A 26937-nucleotide genomic window follows, 5' to 3' on the forward strand; every position below is an offset into this window, starting at 1 on the left:
CTCTGCGATCACCTGCCCTGCATCTGCCCCGTTCCAGCCTCCTGCCTCTGCGGACACAGATGATCACCCGAACACACACGGTGAGCGAGGAGACGCCGCTCCAGCCTGTTCCCGCCTGGGACCGGCGTGGCCGCTGCCGCCCCTCCCCCCTCCCTCCTGCCTCCATTCCCGTCTGCCCTTCGGCAAATCCGGGCTGTGGACTAAGCACAGAGACAGCGTGTTTGCATCTAAAGAGACTGACACCGAGTTATCTATTTCGTTCTGTTAGCAATATTAACTGTTATTGTTTTCTGTTTGTACAGTTAGATATATTAGTAAAAGAGCTGTTATTCCCACCCCCTTATCTCTGCCTCAGAGTCCTTGATTCAAACAATTATAATACTTGGGGGGGGACTGGAACCAAAGTCTCTATCCCAAAGGGAAACTTCTGCCCTTACTGGCAGACACCTGTCCTTTCAAACCAGGACAGGTGGTCACCTACTTCTACAGGCATCCTAAACAAATTGTCATCCCATCGCTGTACTTTTGATTTTGGTTTTAATCAGTTTTGTTTTGTCAGTCATTCTATACATCCTGAATTGGAGAATGGTAAAACGGTTGACACAATTGGCATCAACAATGGAAGCACATAATTTGATCACTACTCCATCTGCTAAAGATACCCCTAAAGTTATTGACACCAGAGAAATTACACGAGCAGTAAAAGTCAGGCCTTTAACAGCAAACTGATTAAAATTGTTTGTTACTGGTTATGATTGGTATAATCAGTTTTTTAGTAATGTTAAGCTTTTAATTAAAGTGGTTTTGGAAAATAATTGTTTTAATCATAAAACATATTATAATGGATACTAATTTGTTTTAATTTTAATTGTTTGAATGTTATTTCATTGATTAATTTTGATTCTAATTGTTAGAATTTTAATTGTTTGAATTTTAATTGTTTGGATGTTATTTTATTGATTAATTTTGATTGTTTCAAAGTTATTTTAGCTAATATCATTGTGATTTGTTTGAAAATTTATTTTAATCAATTTTGTTGTGATTATTTTTCACTATTATTTTCCTGTTTATTTTCCTTCCTTTTCCTTTTCCTTTTCCTTTTCCTTTTCCTTTTCCTTTTCCTTTTCCTTTTCCTTTTCCTTTTCCTTTTCCTTTTCCTTTTCCTTTTCCTTTTCCTTTTCCTTTTCCTTTTCCTTTTTCCTTTTCCTTTTCCTTTTCCTTTTCCCTTTTCCTTCTTATCCCCGGTTTTTTGTTTTCCCTTTTCCTGTTCCTGGGATGCTACCAAGGGCGGGTCCTGAAGCAAGGTCACAACATCATGCTGATGGAGTTTCTCAGCGACGCTCGTTGGTCACGGGGTGATGTCAGAGTCCGTCCGAGCCTCTCGTCTGTTTCTGCCCAACGACCCTCGCCTGAGCCCTGCGCTGGCCAGGGATGGGAGGAACGCCAAGTGACTGTTTTGCAGATCATGCCTACCAGGACTGGTTTCTCATGACAACTAGTCACGGGGAGTTTACTCAACAAAGCTCCCACAAATGAAGAACAATGGACTGGTCAGTATGGGCTGCCCTGCGTGTGTTCATGGCGACAAAGATGGTCTGATGTGCCTTGAAGCGTCCTGTTTCCACCTGTTCCTCAGCGTAATGAGCTCCACATACAATAGTCCATAAATCTTCCCACCTTTTGGCCAGAAGCCACTCGCTTTGGGAAAGGACTATAAAAGTGACTTTCGCAAAGGAGACCCCCGAGATCTCCCCAGACGGCAACGGACATCTACCGGCTGACTCCATGAGGATTCGTCTGCCCGTCTTGGTAGCTATAATCCTGACCCCCCTTTCTCTCTCTCTCTCTCTCTCTCTGTCCCACTATCGCATTTTGGTTGGCACTAAATAAAGCGCATTTCTGTAGAAATAAACTGGTTTTGTCCCCTGCTGTGTCTTTTGCGCTCTGAGATCCATAAAAGAACCAGTCGCGACTCGCTCTTGAACTGGGCGGACCGTGACACTTAGGCAGGTCATGCTGACCGGAACTTAATAAATGCTTCAGTTGCTTATACAGGGCTCTTTCGAGAGCGGAATGAGTTTGTCCCATTATTACCTTTATGTACTAACCTCGGTTTTGGCAGATACGATGTCGAATTTCCGGGGTCCCTCAAAACACTGGCCGGGCAGTTTTGCTGGGTGAAAGACACTGTATTCCCGGTCCCCTCCTCTGAGCAGCGCTCTATGCATTGCTTTAGCAACGGCTTAGCGTGCTCGGGACGGTCCCTCCAAATGGCGAGCTGCAGCTCAGGCGCCGCTGTGCAGCGCTCGGCTGTACTCGACACACATGGCAAGGAGTGCCGCGGCACTGTCCCTCAGGGAGCTCCAGACACAACTAGACAGTAGCCGTGTCCGGGCTTGAGGGCTGTCAGACAAGTCCTTACAAAGCTCGGCTTCCCGCGCTCAACGGCTTCCTCGACTGTGTTTTATAAGAGCTCCAGCCCGAGAAGCTGTTTGAACAACACAAGGCCGTGCTCATGAAAACCGAGAAAATAATTTAAAGCAGTTCTAATTACCATCCAAGGAGAAAAGTCCCACGGCTGAAGAAGGTGAGCTGGCCCTTTACGACAGGTTGGGCGCCATTCTGTGAGAGTCTCAGTATCATGATGGACGGTTTATCCGGGACAAACTCAGATGCTCTGCATAAACTGACTGTTACAGTTGAAGTTTTATTGTGAGGGTGTGGGTATAGAAAGTCCTGCTAAGGGCTGCCAGCCACAGCCCTGAGCAGGATGGAGAAAGGGTAAGGGGTAAGGGGGAGAGAAGAGCCAAGAGGGGAAAGAAAAAGAGAGCAAAAGAGAGATTTCCCATTTACAATACAATAAATCTTCTTCTATGATGAATATTCTAATTCTCACTAACCAATCTAACACAAGATACAAATAAGATTTACATACAGCCTATAAGAATCCTTACATTACCATAGTGTGTTATACTTTAAAAACTACTCTTTGAACCCTAGCAAGGTTTTCTTGGACCTTTGGACTTGCTTCCAGCAACAGCCATTGTTCCATCAAGAGGGGATTGCTTTCAGCTATCTATCCTGTTGTCTTCTAGTTATTTAGTAACTGAGGCTTGGTATCTCAAAAGTGGCTTTCATTTCAATCTCGCTTTCAGAATCTATGCATTCATATTTGTAAGGTTTTACTATTTCATCCTTTCCAACAGGCACCCATGAGAGTAGCTTGCTCACCTTCCCCTGCCACAGCTGGGCAGAGAAGGGAGCAAAGAGGAAAAAAAAATAACAAAGGGTTCCTGAGTTGAGATAAGGATGAGGAAAAAAGCACTTCAAGGGCAAAACAGGCTCAACTTAAGGTTGCAAAGTGAATTTATTACTAACAGAATCAGAAGAGGATAATAAAAAGCAAAATAATCCCTTAAAACACCATTTCCCCCCAGCTTCTCCCTCCTTCCCACTGTCAATGCAGGGGCATGCCGACAGGGCATGGGAGTTTTGGTCAGTTCATAACCAACATTTTCTTCTGCTGCTCTGGGAGAGGAGTCCTTCCCCTCTGAGACGGTGGGTTCCCTCCCATGGGAGATAGGTCGCCATGAACTTCTCCAGCATGCGTCCACTCTCATGAGCATCAGTCCTGCCTCACCTGCTGCAATGTGAGTCCCTCCCATGGGCAAACAGTCCTCCCAAAATTGCTGCAGTGTGGGTCTCTTTCTATGGGATGCAGTCCTCCAAGGATAGGCTGCTCCAGCCTGGAAGCAAGGGCCCTCTTTCTCCACCGGGTCTCCTACTGGATCACAGCCTCCTCCAGGCACCCACCCATCCCAGCGTGGGTACCTCCCCTATGGACTGCAGGTGGATCCCTGCTTCCCCCATGAATCTCCATGGGCTGCAGGGGAACAGCCTCCTTGTTCTCGGTGTTGTGACTAGCTCCTCTCCCTGCCCCCACCATAGAGCTGCCGGCCCATTCCCCGGGCTGTTTTATCTAGGCGGCTGTTTCGGCTGGCCTGTCACTGCCGCTGCTGCTTGCTGCTGCCGCCACTGTTTAGCTGCCCCCCGCTGCTTTAGCTGACCTCTTGCTTGCTTTTGCTTGCCCTGGGCTTGCTTTTGCTTGCCCTGGGCTTGCTTTAGCTTGCTCCCGGCTGCCCCTCTCCCTCTCTCTTTTCTCCTCATCCCTAAGATTTGCACCGGCTTCAGAGGAGACCACCTCTGGAAGTCTGCCCAAGAAGCTCTGCCGCCCTTCCCGGCGAAGATCAGCCGAGTTCGTTTCACTATTTCGGTGAAATTTTTTTGGTTATCTGGGTCTGTGCTGGGAAGTGTTTGTATTTTTGTTAATAAAAAATGTTTTTTCCACTTTCCCCTGAAGAAAAATTCTTTCCGTACCTGGTGAAGGAAGGAATTGTAAGGGGGGGGGGGGGGGGGGGGGGGGGGGGCTCCTTTGGAGGTCTTTTCCCTAAATTTGTCCTAAACTTGGACAAATTAATTTGGTAGACCGTATGGGGAAACCAGAAAAAGTGAAAAAAACTTTATTCTAATAATATTTTGTTTTCAATTGTTGGTATTGGTATGTCTATTGAATCCATAATGTCTTTTGTTGTGGGAGCCTGCCTGTATGTGTGATCATTAGGTTTCTTTGAAGTGTTAATACCGTTGTGGTCCTTGGGTTTGTTTATTTATCCGGAGGTAGCTCTGGTGTTGTCTTTAATATGTAGTTTTTGTATTAAAGGGGTATTAACAAAAATACTCATCGGGCTAGGCTTGGTGGTAATGGCATACAAGAGATTTATAAGAATGTTGGAATCTGCTTCAAAAATGTATAAATCATGGTTTGTGTTATTTATTAGAGGAGAAGCAGGCAAAGAAGATTTCCTGCCTTTATTTCTTTTCCTCTCCTCAGAATCAGATACAACTTTATTAGAAAACATTCAGATCTCCCTGAATATTAAGGAAATCATCTTTCTGGCAATTAATTTAGTAAGTCTTTGTTACACCGTCTGCAGTTTATATAGGATAAAGGCCGAGATTTCTAAAGGGGCTGGGAAGACTCCTGATTTAGGAGTCAAGCTAAGCAGGAGGAATCTTTAGTGGAATGGCAAATGGGAGAAAATGGGCCAGATTTTAAAGGAATTTTTGACCCCATAATCTGGGAATTCCCACCTGAACAGATTCAAGATCCAACTGAGGTTGCAAGATACTTAAAGGGGAAGTGCCAGGATGGTTCCAAAGAGAAAAGGATTATTACAGTGAGCTGGGCCCTGGCACATGCATATCGCACCCTGCTAGGCACTATAGAGCAGAAGACAGAGGAAAGGGAACAGGAAGATAAATTATCTCCTATCCCAGTTACTCAGGTTGCTGCCAACCCCCTAGGCCGAAACCCAGCAGCTAAACTGGATAATAAGCCCCAACCACTGGCTGTGGCTAGCAGTACAAGAAGTGGGAAGTGCACCAAGAAGACCGATCGGCTGGTGGATGATAATGATGATGCTGGAGAGGGACCCTCAACACATCCTGATGTAAAATCAGGAGTCAAAACAACTAGTGGGAGAGCAGAGACCAATAATGAGTCCCTTTCCCTAAAGGATATTCGTGGTTTAAGAAAAGATTACACCCGGTGACCTGATGAATCTATAATCAGCTGGGTAGTTCGTCTCTGGGATGCGGCAGGTGAGGCCAAAGTTTTGGATGGCACGGAAGCGAGACATTTGGGATCTCTGTCCCACGATCCTGTTATTGACCAAGGTGTGATGAGAGGGGCTATCCCTCAAAGCTTCTGGGCACGGGTCCTGGATAGCGTAGCACAAAGGTATCTGTGTGCAGATGACCTGTCTGTGCAGCAGACCCGATGGAAAACCATAGAGCAGGGGGTCCAATTCCTCAGGTAAATGGCAGAAGCAGAAATTATTTTTTCGGGTGACATAACAACTAGAAATCCAGACCTGGTACCATGCACACCGGTGATGTGGAGAAAACTCGTGCGGCTTGGGCCACCTGAATATGCATCTGCTCTAGCGATAATGAAGAGAGATGAGGTGTATGAGACAGTACTCGATATGGCAAAGAAGCTTCGTGCATATGCGGATGCAGTACATGGCCCGACTCATGCTAGAATTGCAGCGGTGGAAACACGCTTGCAAGACATAGATGATAAAATAGAGGAAAATCATCGGAGACTCAGGGAGGAGATTAAGGAGGACCTCCTCCAAATTTCAGCTGTACAGATTAGAAACCCTGGTACCCAACGCAGACGTTCATCCAGTTGGGACAAGAGGTACACTCTCCGAGCTGAATTGTGGTTTCTCTTGCGGAATTTTGGAGAGAACATGAGAAGATGGGATAGGAAGCCTATGGCTGCTCTGGCACAACAAGTGCGGGATTTGAAGGAAGAAAAAATTGAAAGAGGAACTTCCACCAAAAGGAGAGCCGCTCCTGTTTCTCGCAGTCAAAGTGCCGAATGTGATACTGATAATGACATGTCTGACCCTCTTGAGGGAACTTCTAAGATGTATGCCTCAGAAAAGAAGGAGAAACAGGCTTAGAGGGGCCCTGCCTCTAACCAGGGTGAGGCGAGGGAGAACCGTGTTTTTTGGCACTTCAAAACCACAGAAATATAAAGCTTTAGTGGACACAGGTGCATAGTGTACGATACTTCCATCAAGACACGTGGGAGCAGAATCTGTTTCAATTGCTGGTGTGACAGCTGGATCGCAGGACTTCACCCTGCAGGAAGCAGAAGTGAGTTTAACTGGAAAGTATTGGAAGAAACATCTTATTGTGACTGGTCCAGAGGCCCCGTGTATTTTGGGCATAGATTACCTTCGGAGCGGGTATTTTAAGGACCCAAAGGGACTAAGATGGGCATTTGGAATCGCAACTGTGATGGCAGAGCGCATCCGGCAGTTGAACACCTTGCCTGGACTATCTGAGAATTCAATTACAGTAGGACTTCTGCAGGGAGAAGAACAACGAGTATCAATTGCCACTTCAATAGTACACCACCGGCAGTATAGAACAACTCAAGATGCTGTGCTTCCCATTCATAAGATGATCCTAGAGCTGGATAGCCAAGGGGTGGTCAGCAAAACCCACTCACCCTTTAACAGCCCCATTTGGCTTGTGCGTAAATCTGATGGGGATTGGAGACTGACTGTGGACTATCGGGCATTGAATGAAGTGAATCCACTGCTGAGCGCTGCCGTACTGGACATGCTGGAACTCCAGTATGAGTTGGAGTCCAAGGCACCAAGGTGGTATGCCACCATTGACATTGCAAATGCATTCTTCTCCATTCCTTTGGCAGCAGAGTGCAGGCCTCAGATTGCTTTTACCTGGAGGGGTGTGCAGTACACCTGGAACCGACTACACCAGGGGTGGAAGCACAGTCCTACCATCTGTCATGGACTGATCCAGGCTGCACTGGAAAAGGGTGAAGCCCCGGAGCATCTACAATATATTGATGACATAATCGTATGGGGAAACACAGCAGTGGAAATGTTTGAGAAAGGAGAAAAAATTATCCAAATTCTCCTGGAAGCCGACTTTGCCATCAAGAAGAGTAAAGTTAAGTGACCTGCTCAGGAGATTCAGTTCCTGGGAGTGAAGTGGCAAGATGGATGGCGTCAGATTCCTACTGATGTTTTTAACAAGATTACAGGTATGGCCCCACCTACTAACAAGAAGGAGACACAAGCTTTCCTAGGTGCTATCGGCTTTTGGAGAATGCATATCCCTGAATATATCCAGATTGTGAGCCCTCTCTACCTGGTCACTCACAAGATAAATGATTTCCACTGGGCCCCTGAACAACAGCAAGACTTCGCCCAGATCAAACACGAGATTGCCCATGTAGTAGCCCTTGGCCCAGTTAGGAGGGGACCAGATGTGAAGAACATACTTTACTCAGCAGCTGGGAGCCATGGTTTGTCTTGGAGCCTGCGGCAGAAGGTGCCTGCAGAGATCCGAGGCCGAGCCCTGGGATTTTGAAGCAGAAGTTACAGAGGGTCCAAAGGTAATTACACTCCCACAGAGAAGGAAGTCCTGGCTCCCTATGAGGGAGTCCAAGCTGCTTCAGAAGTGATTGGTACAGAAGCACAGCTTCTCCTGGCACCCCAGCTGCCAGTGCTGGGGTGGATGTTCAGCGCAAAGGCTCCCTCCACCCATTATGCCACCAGTGCCACATGGAGCAAGTGGATTGCCCTTATCACTCAGCGCTCCCGGATTGGAAAACTAAATCGCCCTGGGATTTTGGAAATAATTGCAAACTGGAGAGAAGGTGAAAGTTTTGGTGTCGCAGATGAGGAGCAAGAACCAGTGACACAGGCTGAAGAAGCTCCACCCTACAACCAGTTGCCAGCAGAGGAAGCACGCTATGCTTTGTTCACTGATGGCTCCTGTCGCGTCATAGGGACGAATCAGAGATGGAAAGCAGCTGTATGAAGCTCTACACGACGGGTTGCAGAGGCTACTGAAGGAGAAGGAGGATCTAATCAATTTGCTGAACTTAAAGCTGTCCAACTGGCCTTAAATATCGCCGAAAGAGAAAGGTGGTCAAAGCTCTATTTGTATACTGATTCCTGGATGGTAGCCAACGCTCTGTGGGGGTGGCTGAAGAAATGGAAAGAGGTGAACTGGCAGCGTAGAGGAAGATCAATTTGGGCTGCTGACGAGTGGAAAGACATTGCCACTCGGGTAGAAGAACTACTTGTCAAGGTTCGCCATGTAGATGCCCATGTCCCCAGATGCAGAACTAATGAAGAGCAGCGAAACAACCAGCAAGTAGATCAGGCTGCAAAGATAGCGGGGTTGGAAAAAGATTTGGATTGGGAACATAAGGGAGAGTTGTTCCTGGCTCGATGGGCCCATGATGCCTCAGGCCATCAGGGTAGGTATGCCAGCTGTAAGTGGGCACGAGACCGAGGGGTGGATCTCACCATGGACAGCATTACTCAAGTTATCCATGACTGTGACACTTGCGCTGCCATTAAGTAGGCCAAGCGGGTGAAGCCCCTCTGGTATGGTGGACGGTGGTCCAAGTACAAGTATGGGGAGGCCTGGCAGATTGACTATATCACACTGCCTCAAACCCGCCAGGGAAAACGTTACGTGGAAGCCACCACCGGCTGGTTGGAGACCTACCCTGTGTCCCATGCTACTGCCCGCAACACCATCCTGGGCCTGGAAAAGCAGGTCCTTTGGAGGCATGGTACCCCTGAGAGAATTGAGTCAGACAATGGGACTCATTTTAAGAATAACCTTGTCATATCCCTTACCATGCACCAGCTGCAGGTAAAGTGGAGAGGTACAATGGATTGTTAAAGACCACTTTAAAGGCATTGGGTGGGGGATCTCTCAAGAACTGGGAGCAGCACCTGGCAAAAGCCACTTGGTTAGTCAACACTCGAGGTTCCACCAACCGAGCAGGTCCCGCCCAGTCTGAGGGCCTTAATGTAATAGATGGAGACAAAGTCCCAGTGGCCCATGTCAGAGGGTTGCTAGGGAAGACAGTATGGATTTATCCTGCCTTGAGTACAGGCAAACCCATTTGTGGTATTGCCTTTGCTCAAGGACCAGGATGTACTTGGTGGATAATGCAGAAGGATGGAACAACTCGCTGTGTAGCTCAGGGAGATCTGATTATATGATGAATTATACACAAATATTATTGTTGAGTGTTACCACCATTGTATGCTAGATCTTATGAATAGAAGGAAATGTGTAAGTTACAAAGGCCTGAGCAAGTGAGAAGGAGGAAACGTGTAAGTGTTGAAGGTTTGAGCAAGTCAGAGGAAGTTTTCATATTCTGTTTAGTGAGTGTGTATCCCAATTGTGTGTCAATGATCACGATATGGGATAAGGGGTGGAATGTTATGGGTTGATGTTTTGACTAGCTTCTCTCCCTGCCCCCACCATAGAGCTGCCGGCCCCTCCCCGGGGCTGTTTTATCTAGGCGGCTGTTTTGGCTGGCCTGTCGCTGCTGCTTGCTGCTGCCGCCGCTTTAGCTGCCCCCCGCTGCTTTAGCTGATCCCCGTTTGCTTTTGCTTGCCCTGGGCTCGCTTTTGCTTGCCCTGGGCTTGCTTTAGCTTGCTCCTGGTTGCCCGTCTCCCTCTCTCTTTTCTCCTCATCCCTAAGATTTGCACCGGCTTCAGAGGAGACCGATCTGAACTTCTGAGACCACCTCTGGAAGTCTGCCCAAGAAGCTCTGCTGCCCTTCCCGGTGAAGATCAGCCGAGTTCGTCTCACTCTCTCGGTGAAATTTTTTTTGTTATCTGGGTCTCTGCTGGGAAGTTTTTCTTTTGCATTTTTGTTAATAAAAAAAGTTTTTTCCACTTTCCCCTGAAGAAAACTTCTTTCCGAGCCCGGTAAAGGAAGGAATTGTAGGGGGGGGGCGGGGAGGGGGGGGTGGTTTGGAGGTCTTTTTCCTTTAATTTGTCCTAAACTTGGACACTCCTTCACCATGTTCATCACCATGGCCTGCAGAGGAATCTCACCTCCCGTGCCTGGGGCACCTCCTCCTTCCTTCTTTACTGACCTTGCTCTCGCCATGTTGTTTTTCCTCACATGTTCTCACACTGGACAAGGAATTGCTGGCAGTGGTATGAGTTGTGCCAAGCACATCCTTTGAGGCACAGTGCAAGAGGGGTTAGGAGTTCAAATCATAATTTTGATTTCCCCTCTCTAATTTGCATCAATAATTCCCAGTAAAACAAACAGTCCAGTTTGAGTGGTAGAGGAATGACCCAGTAATAAACATGAGTTTTAGGTGGTAGTGGATCAAAATCAGCAGTGGGTAATAGATAAACAGAAACATCTTTTAGGATTGTGGTAGAGCTGATGGCCACATCCAGGCTGGTGGAGCCTGGGGTGCCGCTTGCCAGACATGAGTTTGCATTAGGGGTTGGCTGAATTGGGCCCCATTGGGTTGAGGGGCACCGGCCTGCATGCCCCTGTTCAAGTTTCCCTGTTTTGAAGTGCATTGCCATCCTTGTTGTACTTAATGGCATTGGTTACTGCAATTAGAACCTTTTTTTGCAGCGAAGACAGTATTTATTTAGCTTTTTATTAGTTTTCTGTCCCTTTGGGCATTGTTTCCTAACATGTCCCATAGTTCTTCCACTCTAGGAGCGGTGGCTGCCATAACACCCACTGGGGTCAGAGGAGGGTATAATTCTGGTTCCTGGTCAGTGTCCACCGGTCCTGGATCAAACAGGCCTTGGCATTCTGAATCATCCTCCTCAGAAAAAGATGACAGTGGCAAATCTGAAGGGACATGGTCCACTTCCTTAAATTTTTTTAAGGCAGAATAGATGACATGCCAAGTCACAATATCATTGGGATGAACATCATGATGAGTAACCTGATAAGTTTAAAAGCATTCCTCTGTTGTAGCCTGGATAGCTGTTATTATGGTCGATGGTAAACAGGCAGGAAGAACCTTTGTATGACTTCCATAGAGATGCTTATTTCAGCCACGTGCGTGGACAATCCAGGGTGCAAAGGCAAAGGCGAACTCATGGTGAGGGTCCAGGTTCAAGTACATGGGTTTTTGGTGTGGGGGGAGGACAAGAGACCAATTACCAGGGGACATGGGGGCAGCACAAAGGTGGGGTTAGTGTATGGGAACCAACAGGGAAACAGGGTGGGAGTGACTGAAAGACTGAGGGACAGTGACTGGGCATGGAGCCGACCAAGGGAACAAAATGGGTACATTGGCATGACAGAACAGGGTTTGCTATGAAAGAAGCCTCTTGCATCTCCCTAACTAGGGAATGCCTTTTTTCTCCACATTCCTTGACTTTTTGCCAATGAATAAGTTCATAAGAACCATCAGAGGGGTACTGGGGCAGTTTTGTTGAATCCAAATGAGTAAGGATATAAGTTTCTGAGGTATTGCTTTAAATCTTTGCTCCCCAGTAACGTGCAACAGAGAGTCTTTATGAAGTCTTTGAGATTTGGTTGTGCTTTGTGCCATAATTAAAGAGAAATGACTACCAGGCCACTTGCTTGGCTAACCTTGTTCTATAGTAGGCAATAATAGAAAATCCTTGGTGATCTTTGAGGCACAACGAGATGGTTTGGCCAGGGTGTATCTCAGGACTTGATCACCACAACAGTTGTCAGCCCACATTTAGGGCGCCATTTGTGATACATGAAGGGATGAGAGATACCATGAGAGATGCAGGTGAATCTGAGATTTTATTCAGAAGTGCTCAGTATATATATCTCTAATCCTAAAGGCTTTTATTAGCTACAGCTTACAAACTTAATCACAGTTCTACAATAAATCTGTCCTCTTGACATCATCTATTGTTCTCTCCAAAGTCATGGCCAGTAGAGCAGGAAAAGCACCTTGTTCTTATATTGTGTAGTAGAAGTAGTAACTTGTTTGTCTAGTTCTCACTCAGGTATATGCTGTCCAGAGAGATGCTGCTGCTGCTGGCACTGGTCTTTGTTTAACTTTCTTTACATCAACACCTGTTACCCCAACATGGGTTTTTAAAAGACCAGTTGAAAAAGTTAGGAGATGGGAACCTGTCCCAATGGAGAACTCATCTCAGAGATGCAATACATATCCGTAACAATAGGCCCATTGGGGAAATGAAAACTCCCTTGATGCACATGACTACACCCAATTTGCAAATACAGCCATTAACAGTAATTGAGACTGACTTACTGGGAAATCGTTACAGGTGTAATGGTCCCTTATAGGGTCACTCCAGAGGCTGTAGGGCTGGACCTTTATGCATTAGAATTAATTAGGATAAATCAGAAGCAAATTAGTGTTATCAATACTGGAATAGGAATTCAGAGTCCTCCAGGACACTTTGGTTTTATAACTGCTCGCTCGACCTTGGCCTTGAAATGTCTTCCTGCCATGGGAGAAGTAATTGATGCAGATTATCAAGGAGAAATTAAAGTAATTCTGTTAAACAGTAGTGAACAAGATTTGGTTATTCAACCCCATGACAAGGTAGAACAATTATCGATATTGACAGTTTTAAAAACAATTGTGAATAAAGGAGATCCACCTCAAATCACTAGTGTTCATGGAGATAAAGGGTTTGGATCCACCAGTCTTAATAAAGGAGCCAAAGTATGGGTCAAGAGGCCAAATGGCCCTCCCAAACCAGCTGAAGTAATAACTATAAGGAAAGACAATACAGTTTTAATAATGAAACTTGGGCAAAAAAGATGGGAATATGTCCCTGCAACCAAGTGCTATATGCAAGAATAACTAGATGTTATAGAATATTGTTTTATACATACAGTGTGACCAAATGCTAGGTTGATCTGGAGCTTCCCTTCGGCTACTAGAAAGAAGCCCAGAGCCCTGCAGGAAAGAGGTAAAAGAAACAAAAGAGGCTCCTTCTCCCAGTGGTGTTCAGCTTTATTCCGGATGTGGTGCTGGGAGAAAGAGGAAGTGGGAATGCCCGGACCTTGGATTTTAAACCTCCTGCCAGGGGCGGAGTAAAACCAGAGCCCAGCCAATCAGCTCAGGGGGGAGGGGAAAGGGGAGGGGAAAGGACTGAACCACAGGACAGGGTACAGGGGAAGTTAGTTATGTGTGGCCCTGGTTTGTCAGTGGTTCTCAGGACCCAACGACGTACCTCACAATATAGATGGAGCAAGGAAAGAGCTCCCCGGAAGACCACAGTAAAATCACCTGTAATTCTTGTGCACAAAGACCCAGACAGGAGCATTGAAGCTGTAATTGTCTGGTTTGTTGGAGGTGACTGTGTGCTCGCCTGACTGAGACGTGGATTTTACCATAAAGCGAGAGTGGAGTCCTAACCGCGGTTCTGGTATCCCACGAGGAACCCAGACGGTGAAGGGACAAAGTGTGTGATAGGAGGCTGCCTTTTTCCCATCCCAGTCCAGGTAGAGAGGCTCGGTCCTTCTCCCAATCCCAGCCCAGGCAGAGGTGGGACCTGGTGAGGCCGGGGCCAGGCGCAGAGGGCTCAGCAGGGTGCGGGGCACTGCTCGAGGCCGCTTCTTTCTTGAGGGTGCGGAAGGCAAATTTTTTCTTCAGCTGCAGCTGCTGCCGCTCCATGCCCTGCTGCCACCCTGCTTCCAATACCCCCCCTTGCCCCCTTTTGCGGGGCTGCGGGAGGAGGGGCCATGCCTTGGCCTTTGGGGTTGCCATGGTAGCTCACAAGCCTGAGAATGGAGGAGGCGCCAACTCCCCTATGGGAGGTTCCCTCTCCACCTTCTTTGTAAAAGGCCCTGTCCCATGGCCCCTCCTCTCAGGGTGGTGCTGAGGGCTGCACACACTGGCTATCTCCTCCCTCTTTCCTGACCCCTATGGGCAGTGCCGGAGACAGCAGCAGGGGCAGTGTGCATTGCTGCCAGGGCCAGTCTTCTTCCTTCTTCACTGACCAGGGCCCTGCCTCAGCCATGCTCCGCCTTTTCCCCCTTTGCAGGGCTGAAGGAGGAGGGGGCACGCCCTGGCCTGAACCTGTGCTCAGTGCAGCTGGGACCGATTCTGCTGTCATGGCAGGCGCAACCAGGTCCATCTCTGCTTTCTCTGGGTTTTTATATAAACTATTAAAAGTTGGCTCTTTCTTTTTACCTTTTAAGACTAATACATGTTCTTTCTCTTTATCCCGGTCCAGCTCACATACTAATACCAGAAAGAGCCAGGCATACTTCAACACTTAAAAAAAAAAAATCTATCTCTTCGTATTTGGGATATTAAACTTGATATTAATTTTTGATTTAAGCTTCCAAACTTAGGCCATGTTTCTCCATTATCTAATTCATAGACTGGCCACCTTTTTCTGAGAGTCTAATAAGATTAGGTTTTGAAAGCATAGACTCTTCTCCAATCAGATTCACCCAGCTTTTCAATATTAACCCCAAAGGGCTATCTCTTGGAATATTACTATTATCACATCCAGAACAGGATGTACAATCCATTCTGATATCCTAAAATAAACAGCAAGGCACAAACAGTCAGAATTTGAACTCACAACCCTCTGAGCCACAGCACAGATGCTAATTAACTGCACCACCCTTTGGCTTCAAGCCAAGAGCACTGCAATTTGAACCTATTCTTTAAGAAGGCATTCCTTCTTACCCACAGAAAAAGAGCAGTATTGTTGTGCTGAGGTTCTCCAAAAAAAAAAATTACATTTTACAAAATTACAATTTACAAGCCTAATCCAAATGCTAAACAAACACAATACCCTTTTATTCCGTCACTCATGTGTCTCTATTCCTAGGGTGCTTGGCTCTGATACTTCTGGACCTCTGCTGGGCCTTTCCAGGGCTGCCAGCAGGGCTTCAGTCCAGGGATTTTCCAGATACCTCACCTCTCCTGCCTGGGTCACCAATTCTGTTGCCTTTAGGAGTGGAACAGAGACTACACAGACTTAAGGGGAACAAAATGGGTATTTATTGAGAGGCCTTCAAAGGCCACACCCTGGCAGTACCAGTGCCACAGTGTGGCCCCTGCCCAGCCTGGATGATTCCAAGATGGAAGTAAAAGAGGGCTTGGTCACATGATCTCACATCTTTATAGACTTCAGTCCATTTGCATACAGGAATCAACCATCCAATTAATAGTCTCAAATTGTAAGGTTTCATCCTTCTCACCTCCCGGCTGGCCCGCCCTCCTCTTTTCACGTTGTTTATGCTTAGGGCCTGGAGTTTGACAAGACTGTCCTTGAATCGATAGCTGGAATCGGACTATTTTGTCTTCATCACCCTAAGCACAACGGAAAAGCATACCCAAGCAGAACAGAAAACTCAGAACTTAAGGTATCACTGTCACAGTCCAAACACAGCTCCTCCCCCACTGGTGCTCCCAGCGGGCATGGTCAGCAGCATTACAGGGCCAAGGCGTTCCGCAGCCTCGTGGGGCCAGGGCATTCCTCAGCCTCACAGGGCTAGCAGCCACTGTCCCCCACTGCCCAGGTGTGGCGGGGTCAGGCACTGCCCAGTGCTGAGTTCCAGCAGCCTCACAGGCCCCCAGCCCATGATCTACTCTGCTGCTCATTGCCTCACCATATCTCTCCACACTCCTCTTCAACCCATTTTGTTCCAACACACAAACACTATTCATCCACCTGCTGTTGTCGAGACCCCTTTTCAACTGCCCTTTTTGCTCCTCAGGGCATGGATTGTTGAGACCCCTTCCTGACTCCCCTTTTTGCCCCTTAGGGCATCTATATCCTTTATCTGATCAATAATATGGCCATATAAGCCCCCTTGCCAATTTATACTCTGGCCACACAAAATAACACTATTTTACCATCATTTCCATAGTTACCTCTGGGTGAATATACAGTCTGTCTGAAGACCTCAGCATTCTCCCCAAGGGACTCTCCAGAGGTATTATGGGATCGTCATCCCTTTTGCTGGGGCCCTTTCCAGCTTCACCCTTCCAACCCTCCATGGGTTCCCTGTTTCACCTCTGCAACCCTCTGTGGGTGCCCTCCCAGGTTTGCTCCCCGAGGATCCCATTTTACTCACCAGTGAGATTTTCAGTGGTTCTTCCCTGCGGACTCTTCATGGACCCCCCTGGTCCGCCACTCGTCTGTCTCCTGGACCGTCTTGGGAACCCAATTGATAGCCCAGTTCCAGGTGGCACCAAGTAGAGCTGATCACCAAAACTGGGTGAGGCGTGCCTTCAGCTCCACCTGCTGCCCACTGCCCTGGATGGTGGAAATATCCTGGACAAGCCCCCAGAGTTATCAGGAAAATAAATCCACAAACACCAGAGTATTATGTCCAAAATGAAGGCAGAGGAGTCCTTTTTGCTTTATTCGAATAAAGGGAGAAGCCATGGGGCATTCCCCTGGGATCTCTCAAATTTTTGGAGAACTCAGCCTCCCTTTTTATCCTATTTTCCCGGCCGCATTTCCCTCTCTCTTTCCCCATTGGCTGAAGTACTTGAGAGGCACAGGCTTCCCAGAACGCCTTTTATCTTTCAGTGCTAGCCTTATCTACCAGCAGATCTACAGCTTGTTTGTAAAGGCAAATGCGACATTCCTCTCACCGAGAAATTAGGATAAAAAGGGAGGCTGCATCATCCAAAAATTCAAGAGATCCTAGGGGAATGCCCCATGGCCTTTCCCTTTATTCAAATAAAGTAAAAGGACTCTGTGGGAAGATAGGTTGAAAGGATATTATAGAAGAGAATTGTTGTAACCCAATACCAGAGGTTTAAGGAATGCCTAAACCCTTCCCTCCTGTCCCTATTCTATTGGCAGAGAGCCAAATTCCCCTCCCTGACCTTTTCCTAGAAAAGACCGTTATCTGAGATCCTCCTCCTCTTTTGCCCTGGGACCACCATGAAATAAACTACGAACATTGAGAAAGGCAAGGAGCCTCTTTTGAACCTTTGTTTATCTCATGCAGTGCCTAGCTCTTTCTTACAGATACATAGGAAGGAGTTACAGTATATTGCAGGCAATCTCTCCTGGTGAATTACACCTGTACTGATTACTGAAGAGTGGAAACATCTGTGCCTGCCTAATGAGGTTGGGTGTTATAAAAGAGTGGGTTAGCTGGCCAGTAAGTGTAGTTTGAGTTAGAGACTGGGAGTTTGCTGCAGATTGGGATAGAGTCTGTTGGCTGTGCTGTGAGGAGGTAAGGGACATGCGATTGTGCAAGGGACAGTCAGGGTAAGATGGCCAGGAAAGGGATAGGTTGGAATTAAACAGTTATGCAGAGAGGAGAGAAGGAGTGAGAGCTGTGTGGAGCTGCTTATGAGGGAAGGAGTCAGAGTTGTAAGGAAAGAAGTACACTGAAAGATGGCATGAAAAGCTTTCTAATAAAGGACTGGTGGTGGTTCCAGTCTAGTCCATCTCAAAATAACTGCAACAGGACTCCTCTGTCTCCTTTTTGGACATAAACCTCTGGTGTTTGTGGCTTAATTTTCCTGACACTTGTTTCTCACACAGCTGTTTTCAATTTTAAATATCTTTGTCTTCAAGGTTTTCTGCTTAACTATTAAGCAACTCATTTGTATGTAATTCTGTGAATGGTAGTTAATATCCCCACATAACCCCCAGACTCAAAAAACTGAGTCTGTAACGAGAGGAATGTTACATTTGTCTTTACAAACAAGTTGTAAATCTGTTGGTAGACAAAGATAACACCTAGAGATAAAAGAAACAATGGAAGGGATTACACTGATTGATGAATGGAAAAAGAGATTTGCCTTTACAAACAAACTGTAGGTTTTCTTGTAAATGAAATTGGGTAACAGAAGATGAAAGAAGCAACGGCGGGGGGGGGGGGGGGGGGAATATAAATTCTACAAGAATTAAAAATTAAAAGGGAAGGGTTATACATTAGAGGGGAATGTAAGGTGTTCCAGGAAGTCTGTGCCTCTCCAGTACCTCAGCCAATGGGGAAAGAGAGAGGGAAAAGCGGCCGGGAAAATAGGATTAAAAGGGAGGCTGTGTCCTCCAAAATTTGAGAGATCCCAGGGGAATGCCCCATGGCCTCTCCCTTTATTCGAATAAAGCAAAAAGAACTCCTCTGTCTCCTTTTTGGACATAAACCTCTGGTGTTTGTGGATTAATTTTCCTTACAGTAAGAAAAATGCTAAGAAATCTACAAAAAAGTTGGAGGAATTGGCTTTTGTTCCTGTACAAAGAACAGGTCAAAACCCCCTCTTATATGACAGCTGTGTTGTGTGTTTTAGTAAGCCAGAGTTAACCTTGGCCAATCAGCCACAATGCATCTGTCATGGGGATTTCAGTATGGACCCTCTTGTTGATCTACCTCTGCCCCTCTGTTAGAAATTACTGTTCCTAACAAAGGTGGCTGAGGTAGATGTGTGCCTGAGCTAACCACCAGCTACTTGAGCTGTGACAGAGTAGGGACTAAAAGACCCTTGGCCTCTGAACAAGCTGGCTGAGAACAGCACAGATTTACTTCTATTATTTCTGCTGTGGCAATGGTTGAACTTCAGAGCGGCTGGAAGGTGAACAGGTCCTATGGCTGTGTTGGAGGTTAGGACTTTTTCCTTTTTTTTTTTTTTTTTTTTTTTTCTTTTTCTCTCAGGTAATTTTCTCCCATTTGTTGCTTAGAGATAATAATGTCTGGTACTTAAAAGAGACAAAAGAAGTGGCTAAGGTGGGACGAAGGAGTGCATCTGGCTGCAGGCCTCTTAGCAGGGGGCTCTTCTCTTAGGAATAGCAGAGGTAAGGCAGCAAGATTTTTGCTGGGGGGTGAGGGGTTGGGCTCAGCTCTGAGCACTCTCACTACAGATCAGAGGTGAGACAGGCTGTGGTCGCTGTGGGAAGAATTCACCACCAGTGCAGAGTTTGGTCTCCTACTATTTTCTCCTACCATGGGTGAGGCTCTGCTGGTAAGAGTGGTCGATGGACTGGGACCTTATTAACACCCTACCTCACTGGAAAGGACCCTCATCATCTACTCGGATGCCTCAGGGGAAAACCTGGGACCCCAAGCCCCTCCTCACTCCAAGGAAGCCTCTCCCAGCTGTGTTTAAAAGCCTGGCTGCTGCTGCCCAGTCCTGCTGTTTTTCTACCTTTGCTCCGAGTTTTTCACTGCACTGTAACCCAGCACCCAGTGCCTGCCGGGACACCTCCCAGCTCTTGCTACAGCTGCAGAGCTTCTGCTGCATTTCATTTGCTAACCCGGGTGTGCCCGCCTCTGCCATTCCAGCTGCCGTTCCGAGGTTTCTGCTACTGCCCATTTCGCCATCTGGAGGGGCATTGGGACTGGCTGTCCGCGGTGAGTTTGTAAAGGAAGCTTTTCTATCTCTCCCACCGGCGTACCCATTACGCATGTAAAGAGGCATTTGAGCTCACTCCACAGCGCCCCCTGAAGCCGCAGAGGAATCATCGCACCTGCCTGTGGGAAGAGATGGAATGGGGTTGAGCTGTGGGATGTGTCTGCAGAAGTACATGGCAGCACAGAGAGGCTTGTCTCTGCCTGACCCTGGGGGGAGGACATGTCATGCAGCAGAGCCCTAAAGGAGAGAAGCCTGCTGGAAGCTGACAGATGAGTGAATAGTGTGTGATCACCCCATAGAAGGACATTTAGAGTGTGTGTTGCTGACGTGGCAACATGGGAGAGGTCATGTAGTAAGAATTACCACATAAGGAAATACTGTGCCTTGAAAATGGTATTAAACCAACTCATTACTTTGAATAAACGATTCAGAGTCCCTGCCAGTCTAACTTCATGTCTCAGTCTCTCACAAATGGTGCCCTGCATCAAGGATTGAAAGGCAGCTAGCGGTTGCTCCAGTGAGAATGACTTGGCTTGACTTTACAGAGGGGCTGAAATGAAGCTCAGGAGCTGAAAGGAAGCTGATGGCGCCAACTGACCTTTCCACAGGACGAAGAGTACCAGCTGAGAACTATGGGCAGTGGCATATCCCAGGAAAAAAGAACATCTTGGAGATGTTGAAATAGATTTTGCAGAAACACAGCAGGAAAGTTGAATATTCAGATTTGAAAGACTGGGATCCAACTTTGAATAGTACCAATGCTTTTCACCCTCGGACATGGGATGCTTTAGGGGATGCTTTGTGGGACCGCAGTAGGTGAGGTGGCAAAGGGCTGGTAGAGCTTTTGTGTTCACGACAGACTGTGTGCATGCCTCACCCATGGTGCATGTGGCACCAGATAACTGGAAAAAGGAAGATGCTTATGGAACCGCAACAGCTGTGCAGGCTCTTCAGGTGCCTGCCCCTTTTGCACCCACTCCTTCAGCACCCACTGTTGCCATGCCTGTGCCTTCTGCTCTGCCACTGCACGAAACACAAGACTTTGAGCGTAAGTCTGTTGGGGTTGTGGAAGGAAAACCAGAGGGTGGCCGCTGGTCCCCTGATCCATTTACACTAGGAAGGGAGCTCGATATTTCCCCCCTGAATCAGTGGGCAGTGGTGAGAAAATAGGCTGCTGCAGAAAGAGATGCCAATTTATTGCATGCTTTCCCTGTTATCTACCAACCCTACCAACTACCTAGATGGGAAAGCTTGCCTTATGGTGTCGTAGAAGAGCTGTGTCACTCTGCCATGGACAATGGCACTAGCACCCCTTTCACTACTAGTCTTTTGGAAACTGTGGTGAACTCATATAACTTGGCACAGTAAGACTTTAATGCTGATGAGTATACAATTCACTGTCTAGATGTTGGAGTGGAGAGAGTTCTGCACTGTTCAAGCTATGGACAATTTATGCCAATCCCTGGGGCACGTTTTGCGACCTATTGGTGCTGAAGCTCTTATGGAGGAGGGTCAATATGCACTGACTGCAATGCAGGCTCGGCTGCCTGCAGAAACTCTTCTGCAGTCAAAGGAGCTCGCTTTATGGGTTTTTCATAAAGTGATGGACAGTGGTCTTGCTGCAAGCTCATTTGTTAGCGTAAGACAGGGAGCTGATGAAACTTTTATGAAGTTTCTAGATAAGTTAAAAGCTGCCCTAGATAAGCAAATAGACAATGTCACTGCACAAGAAATATTGCTGAAGCAGTTAGCAGTGGAAAACAAATCCTGACTGTCAAAAGGTTTTATTGCCCCTGCAAGCCCCCACTGTCATAGAAATGTTAAGGCTTGTCAGGGAGTTTGCACTGCCAGTCATAACATGACTTGACTTTCGGAGGCTTTCACTAAGATGAGCGTTTGTTCCAGATCAAGTGTTTGTTTTTCCGTTCGGAAAGCTGGGTTATGTGAGACACGAATGCCCCTGGAGCAAAAGATGTTCTGGGGACTCAGGCGTATGCACGCATTGCCAGAAGGGACAGCACCATGTAAAACAATGCCAGTCTAGATTTAATAAATAAGGAGGGCTGCTCCCAGCTAGGTCAATGGGCCCTCTGGGAAACCACCAGCAGAGCGTGGGGGGAAGCTGCATGTGGATAGCAAATCAAGCCCAGCTGCACTCATCCCTGCAAAAGCCTTGTGAGCACAGACAGCAGGCGGCACTGGCATGGACCTGGCCTCTGTCATCACAGTAACTCTTCAGGACAGCAATGTGCACTGTTTGCCTTCAGATGTCTGGGGACTGCTGGGCTGTGGCTGCAGTGCACTTGTGATTGGTCAAGTGTCAACCACAAAGCTGGGTTTTTTTGTTCTGCCTAGACTTATAGACGTGGATTTTACTGAGGAGGTTCAGATAAAAGTTTGGATCCCTGTATCCCTATGTGAAATTTCTGAAGGGGCACGAACTGCTCAATGTCGCTATCAGACTAGGAACGGTGAATAATATAGCAACACACACACGACTTCTTTCTGCAAGGCAGAAAATAAGTGCTTTATTACAAATTTGTCTCACATCTCTAGACAGGATCATAGAACAAAGAACAATAGCTCATTGGTAAAGAGTAAGCAACACCTCTCATAATGTCTCTCACACACTGGTCTGTGATCAACACCAGGTGTTAATCTATGTTATTGATTCTTCTTTTTCTTGTTTATCTTTGAGAAAGCCTCCAGCCTGGGAAAATCCAAACTGGAATTTTCCCTGAGCCTTCAGCAGTGTCCACAAGTCCTCCACTTTACTTTAAAAAAGAAGAAGGAAAAGAAGTCTTTGTAATCCCACACAGGCCCCTTTGCAAGGGGAGAACAAACACAACTCAAGAGACCTGAGGAAACCTGAAGTGCTAAGGGGAATCTTCAAACCTGTTGCTTCTTCCCTGCAAAGCCAATTACCAAAACACTATTTCTAATACAATAATCAAACCTGCCACCATTCACCAGAATTAGAACCTATTATTATTTTTCATACATTCCAGAAAACCTGTCTAACAATGTGTCAGTGATTTAAAAACAGTTCTGACATAAACAGATGAATGTTCATTCTCTACATGTAGAGGGACCATCTGGTTGGCGATCATTATGTTGGTCAGCATTCGACGGCTGTGCATTGGCCACACTTTCTCTGATGTCGCAGGTCAGGGTGGACACATCTTGCAGGTAGCCAGCGTACCCCAATATCAGTTGAGATGCAAGCATACCTGTGACCCCAAACGATAAGTTCATGCAGGCCCTCCCACATGTTTGTGGTCAAGTCCCGTATAAAGACCTTCGCTTAAGGCAATGCATGTCTTGTCTGCAGCCTGTAATGAGGTGAAGTGATTCACAATAACAGGATTATTGGAATTTTGTGGCACAGTGAGGTGACTGATAGTATACAAAGCTTTTTCCAATCGCCTGTTTGGTGTTTCTCCAGCCATTCCCCTTTTTGGTTTGTCCAAAACACCCTTCAAAGTACCGTGAGCATGTTCGACAATGGCCTGACCTGTTGGAGAATGTGGAGTGCCAAACTTATGTGAGACCCCCCCCCCACAGCTGCAAGAACTGCCTCGTCTTTTGGGAGATGTAAGCAGGGCCATTGTCAGTCTTCACAGCAGAAGGTGTGCCCAAGATTGCAAAGGCCATCCTCCAATGGGCAACCACATTATGACCTTTCTCCCCAGTATGAGCAGATGCCCAGATGGCAGAAGAAAAGGTGTCAACAGACGCGTACACATACTTAAACCTGCCAAATTCAGTGATGTGAGTGACGTACATTTGCCAAAGCTGCAGGACCTGTAGATCCCTAGGGTTCACCGCTGCAGGCAAAGGCACAGCAAGCCCATGACGGTCATCACAAGAAGCGAAAATGTCACGAGCCTCATTGGCTGTTATATGAAATTGCTTTTGCAGAGTATGTGTATTCTGATGGAAAAAAACATGTGATGCCCTGGCTTGTGCAATCTTGGCTGAGGTGCCACCCATGCGGGGTTAGCCAAACTATCAGCCCTGGCGTTACCTTCTGTTGGAAAACCGGGCAAGTCTGTGTGACTCCATATGTGCAAAACATAATATGGATGAACTTGGGCTTGAATTGTGCACCACAAGGTCTTCAACAGCCGAAATAAGACAGTTTTGTCAACCTCCTTCAGGAGTGAGCAATCCAAACGCTGAGTGATGTCTGCAACATAAGCAGACTCAGTGACCATATTCAAAGGTACCTGAGAAAATCATTGGAATGCCATCATGACAGCCTTCAACTCAATTATCTGAGCAGAACCTGTTTCATGGCCCTCCAACGTTTGCCAGCCAGACTCATGTTCCCATTTAACAATGGCCTTCCCTGTCTTGACTGACTCGTCAGTGAAGACGGTAGGACCTTGCACTGGCACCCAACTACTTTTGGGTCTCAAAGACAGCTTAACTGTCTTTACCATTTGCAGTAGCTTATGGCTGGGCAGATGATCGGCAATCTGCCCTGTAAATTCTTGCAGTGCGCTTTGCAAGGGAACACTGTTAACAAAACTTCCTTCAAAGAACTCCTGCTCCACAGAAAGTACAATTTTTGTGGGGTCTGCTGCCATCAATTGCAAGCATCATTGATGGCATTTGAGTATCAGTCGGGCAAACAATTCAAACAACGTAGTTGCTGTCTTCTTCAACTGATGCGGAAAAAAGACCTATTCTAGAATGTGCAAGGGATCAGACCATTTGTCGTTCCACTGGCCAATGATACCTGTAGGATGTAAATCTGGATTGGTGATAAACACAGTGATATCAATGGAAGGATTTACTTGGTATACCTGTTGAGTAGAAAGAGCTTGCTGCACCTCCTTCAGTGCTTGCCACACCTCAGGGGTTAGCATCCGAGGTGAATCCAGATGAGACTCCCCCTTCAGAATGTCGAAAAGCGAGGACAGCTGTGCTGTGGTCAGTCCTAAGTAAGGACGCAACCAACCAATAACAGCCAAGGCCTGAGCCACATACCATTGACAAATAGGCTATTACAGCAACCCTGTGGCAAAACTTTCCATTGATATCTTTGTCCTGGCTCAGAATTGTTCACTGCAGGCACCATAAAAGCAAATTTTGGCCTATCATTAGGACACAAAGGAACTGTGAAAAAGCAGTCTTTCAAATCAATGACCAAAAGGTCCCATCCTGAAGGGAGCATGGTGGGCGGAGGCATACCAGGCTGCAATGCCCCCATGCTCTCCATCACGGCATTAATCTTTCTGAGATCCTGTAACAATCTCCTTTTGCCTGATTTTTAATTTATAACAAAAAATGGGGGTATTCCAGGGACTATTAGAAGACTCATTGTGTCCCTGCTGCAATTTTTCCTGAACCAATTGATGCATGGCAATTAATTTAGTTTTTGGTAGAGGCCACTGATTTTGCCAAATAGGGGTATTGGTCAGCCACCATAAAGGCATCATAGGATAATTCCCGCCCTTCACCTCAGTGACCCAGGTTAAAAATTTGTTTCAATGCTGACTCCCCAGGCCGCCAAAACATCCCACCCCCAGAGGTTGATCGGGGCCATGGTAATGTAGAGTCAGACTGTAGCTGTCTGCCCTTCAAAATTTTTGATCAACACAGGCCGTTGACTCACAAAGGTCTGTGCTGTACCCCCCATCCTTCAATGGCCTGGCCAAGCGGGGCCATCAGCCATGTGGGAGGCCAGGCAGAAAGGGAAATCACCATTACATCCACCCCAGTATCAATCAAACCTCTGAGTTGAATTTGAGGTGGGTTGATGCTGGGTATCATCAGAGTGCACATCTGTGGGCACTGATCAGAGATATTCATAGTCCAAAAGACCTGTGGAGGTCCTGTAGATCCGAACTCACCATCTTTACGATCTCGTTGATCAGCCTTCAGAACAAGTGAACCAAAAGGCACAAGCTGAGCAATACATGTTTCTGCTGGGATAGTGACAGGGGGAGAAGGTGTAGAAACTACAGCAGAGATCTGACCTTTAAAGTCAGCATCTATGACACCCGGGTAAACAGAGATTCCTTGGAGAGTGGCACTAGACCGTCCCACAAATAGTGCATTCAGCTCCTGGCCTAAAGGTCCAAAGGCACCCAGAGGAACCTTATGCACACTGACAGAGTCTAGGACGACTGTGGCTGCAGTGTGTACATCCACCTTGGCTGAGCCACGGGTGCTGGCTGAATGTTGGCTGAGGAAACCTGTGCCAGTGCTGGGTTCTGAGGCACTGCTTGTACCTGCGCACTGTACCCCTTGGCGCTCACCTGTCCATTTCCCGGGCCAGCAACAGGCTTCCTTGATCTGCCTTGATTTGCATAGTGACCTGGTTTTTGCACTTAGCACATAGAAAAGTAGGCACATCAGCACTTTGCTACTGTGGTTTCTGCTTATTCTTGCCTTTATTTCTCCCGTTTTTGCTGTCCACCCCCTGAAGTCATCTGATGGTGCCACATGGCAGCTGCTAAAGTAGATATCTCATGGTCTATAGTGCCTACATTAGTACATGCCTGAACCTTATCAGTTAATGACAGATCTCCTTGCAGAGCCTATATGATTTTCCTACAAATGATGTTAGCATTGTCTCTGGACAGCTGTTTGCATAACAGCTCCCTTAAACTATCATCCTCAACCTATTTTTCCAAAGCCACTGCCACTTTCTCAACAAATTGTAAGAATGCTTCTCTAGGACCCTGAAGTATTTTCATATATTTTGGTTTAGAAGCATGTTGTGGTTTGAAGGATAGGTGTCTGCCAATAAAGGCAGAAGCTTCTCTTTGAAATGGAGAATGTAAGCCCCCTTCCTCCAAATTATTATTATAATTTTGAAATTAAGGGGCTCTCAGGCAAAGATATGGGAATTAGGAATAACAGTTCTTTACTAGGAAAATTAAAAATAGAAATACAGTACTATGAAAAACAATCCCAAAACACTGAAAGAGTCAGAATACAACCTGACACCCTGTCAGTCAGGGTGTTGGTAGCAGTCCAATTAAATGGTGGCTACAGTGCTCCTGCAGTGGCAGATGTGGTTCAGTTGAAGCAGTGGTCCTGTAGAAGAGTGCAGTTTTCCTCTGAAGGTCCAGGGATGATGTGGAAAAGTCTGGTTTTCCTCTGGAATCCAGTGGAAAGACAGTATCTTGCTGTCCAAACTCTCAGGTTTTTTTCTAGGTCAGAAGGCTTGGCTCCTCCCCCTGGCTGGAGCATCTCCCAATGGGATGAAGAAATTT

The 26937-nt window shown here is 46.8% G+C and overlaps 1 long non-coding RNA gene across 1 annotated transcript in view; it reads left to right on the plus strand.

The window, feature by feature from the left end:
• The window catches only part of LOC306814066, a 273289-nt gene that overhangs the window by 95165 nt on the left and 151187 nt on the right, over positions 1-26937 (plus strand). The window contains exon 2 of the long non-coding RNA XR_013777082.1: positions 9737-9864. This is a non-coding gene — a long non-coding RNA (uncharacterized lncRNA). The remainder of the gene's footprint in view (positions 1-9736; positions 9865-26937) is intronic.

Source organism: Erithacus rubecula (genome assembly GCF_903797595.1).
Source record: "Erithacus rubecula genome assembly, chromosome: W".
In the NCBI taxonomy this organism is placed as follows: Eukaryota; Metazoa; Chordata; class Aves; order Passeriformes; family Muscicapidae; genus Erithacus; species Erithacus rubecula.